This window comes from Trichechus manatus, unplaced genomic scaffold (assembly GCF_000243295.1).
Source record: "Trichechus manatus latirostris isolate Lorelei unplaced genomic scaffold, TriManLat1.0 scaffold00315, whole genome shotgun sequence".
Classification (NCBI taxonomy): Eukaryota; Metazoa; Chordata; class Mammalia; order Sirenia; family Trichechidae; genus Trichechus; species Trichechus manatus.
The window spans coordinates 445,857-448,055 of record NW_004444251.1 but is presented as its reverse complement, the minus strand read 5'-3'; the positions used below and the strand labels follow the sequence as shown (position 1 = coordinate 448,055).

At 42.7% G+C, this 2,199-nt stretch overlaps 1 protein-coding gene across 1 annotated transcript in view; it reads right to left on the bottom strand.

Annotated features, from left to right (window-relative positions):
* Nucleotides 1-2,199, bottom strand: part of KLHL2 (kelch like family member 2) — a 106,638-nt gene that overhangs the window by 101,540 nt on the left and 2,899 nt on the right. The gene's annotated exons all lie outside the window — the stretch shown is intronic.

Here is a 2,199-nt window from a genome sequence, read left to right as displayed (position 1 = left end):
TGGCTATGATATATCCAACAAAGGCCTAATCTCTAAAATCTGTAGGAAAAGCCAACACTTACACAATAAAAAGACAAATAATCCAATTAAAAAATGGGAAAAGGATATGAACACACACTTCAAAGAAGACATTCAGGCAACTAACAGACACATGAGGAAATGCTGGCAATCATTAGCCATTAGAGAAATACAAATCAAAACTACAACAAGATACCATCTCACCCCGACATTACCAGCACAAATCAAAAAAACAGAAAATAACAAATGTTCAAGAGGCTGTGGGGAGATTGGAACTCTTATGCACTGCTGGTGGGAATGCAAAATGGTACAACCATTTTGGAAAACAATATGGTGCTTCCTTAAAATGCTAGAAATAGAAATACCGTATGATCCAGCAATCCCACTACTAGGAACATATCCTAGAGAAATAAGAGCTGTCACACAAATAGACACATGCACACCCATGTTCAGTGCAGCATTATTCATAATAGCAAAGAGACGGAAACAACCCAAGTGCTCAGCAACAGATGAATGGATACACAAACTATGGTACGTACACACAATGGAATACTACGAAACGATAAAGAACAACAATGAATCTGTGAAACATCTCACAACATGGATGAATCAGGAAGGCATTATGCTGAATGAAATAAGTCAATCACAAAATGACAAATACTGTATGAGACCACTATTATAAACACACATGAAAATGTTTCCACATAGAAAGAAACAATCTTTGATGCTTACAAGGGAAGGGAGGGGTGGGAAGGGAAAAACACTAACTAGATAATAAATAAGTGGTAACTTTGGTGAAGGGTAAGACAGTACACAATACTGGGGAAGTCAGCACAATTTGACCAGGGCAAAGTCACAGAAGCTTCACAGGCACATCCCAAATCCCTAAAGGACTGAGCTACTGGGCTGAGGACTGGGGACCACGGACTCGGGGGACATTAGCTCAACTGGCATAACATAGTCTATAAATAAAATGCTCTATATCCGACTGTGGTTGAGTAGCGACTAGGGTCTTAAAAGCCTGCAAGCGGCCATCTGAGATACATTTACTGGTCCCATCCCAACTGGAGCAAAGGAGAATGAAGAAGACCGAAGATACAAGGGAAAGATTAATCCAAAGAACTAATGGACCACAACTACCACAAGACTACAAGACCGAGCCCAGAACAACTAGATGATGCCCCATTACCACCACCAACTGCTCTAGCAGGGACCACAATAGAGGGTCCCAGATAGAGGAGGAGGAAAATGTAGAATAAAATTCAAATTCACACACACAAAAAAGACCAGGCTTGCTGGTCTGACAGAGATCGGAGAAATCCCGAGAGTATGACCCCCGGACACCTTTTTAACACAGTACTGAAGTCATTCCTGAGACTCACCTTTCAGCCAAAGATTAGACAGGTCTATAGGGCCAACAGGAACACATGTGAGGAACGTGCTTCGCAGTTCAATCACATACAGGGGACTAACGGGCACACCAGCCCAAAAGCAAAGATGAGAAGGCAGGAAGGGACAGGAAAACTGGACGAATGGAAACAGGGAACCCGGGGTGGAGAGGGGGAGAGTGTTGACACATTGCAGGGTTGGCAACCAATGTCACAAAACAATCTGTATACTAACTGTTAATGAGAAGCTAATCTGCTCTGTAAATTTTCACCTAAAGCACAATAAAAAAAAAAGAAGGCTGCAGGTGGAACCCGTTTGGAGGTAGGAAAATCAAGAGCTCAGTTTTACACACACTGATTTTAAGATACTAGACATCCAAGTGAAGATGTCAGATTGGCAGGTGGATATTCAGGTGGAGATGGAGAGACAGGTCTAGTTGGAAGTAGACTCAGGAATCACCGGTTACATGGATGATATATGAAGATGATCTGAATGAGACCACAAAGGGAGTGAATGTCGATGGAGAAGAGCAGACAACAAAAGACTGAGACCTGGGGCACTCCAACATTAAGATAACCTTCAACATTAACCAGGGGGGTTACCCCTGCTCCTCTCCTCACCCTCGAAAACTAATACTAGGTAAGGCACCAGATTCCTCAGAGTACTTGCCCACTGAAGTGGACATCAGCCCTGCTTCCCCACTTCTTGAGAATGCTTAGAGGGGCCTTACAGATTAAGTTAGGAGCACTAACTTAATAGTTAAGCACTTGGCTGCTAACCATAAAGGCTGGC